Below are 587 nucleotides of genomic sequence, written 5' to 3' on the forward strand. Positions count from 1 at the left end.
ACGGACGCGTTCCTCCTGGCACGGTGCCTTCGCCTCTCCGAGCCGGGCTGGCACCCGGGTCAGAGCCACCCAGACCACGCAACGGTTACCTCAACCGTCGGCAGCCGGGAGCGGCTGGCCCCGCCCCAACGGCCGGCTTATGCTAGCGGCTGGCCCCGCCCCGCGGCCCTCCTGGTCCTGCGATTGGCTCTGTGGGACGGGGGCGGGGCCGGAGCGCAGAGCCAACGGGATGGCGTCAGGCGCGGCGAGCGCCCTTTCCTGTCGTCAGTGGCCGTGAGACCGCTACGTCGGCTCCGAGGCTGTGGGGCTGCGGCGGCCGGGACCGCCCCCTCGCCCGTTCCCGCTCCATTTGGTGAGTTAGAGGTTAGGGGGCGAGGAGGGGAGCGGAGGGGCGGCGGGGCCGAGACGCGAACCGGCCTCCAGCCCTCTACGGGATCCCCAACCCTTGGTTGCCTGAGTCTGTCCAGCTTCGGAGGCCTCAACCCTTCCCCGGCCGCGCCCCGCCCCACTCGGACCCCAGCACTTCCACCGCTGGCCCGCCCCCTGCGTCTTCTCCCACCGGGGACCCGACCCCCGCCCTTACCCCC

This window comes from Propithecus coquereli, unplaced genomic scaffold (assembly GCF_000956105.1).
Source record: "Propithecus coquereli isolate 6110/MARCELLA unplaced genomic scaffold, Pcoq_1.0 Scaffold469, whole genome shotgun sequence".
NCBI classification, from domain to species: domain Eukaryota; kingdom Metazoa; phylum Chordata; class Mammalia; order Primates; family Indriidae; genus Propithecus; species Propithecus coquereli.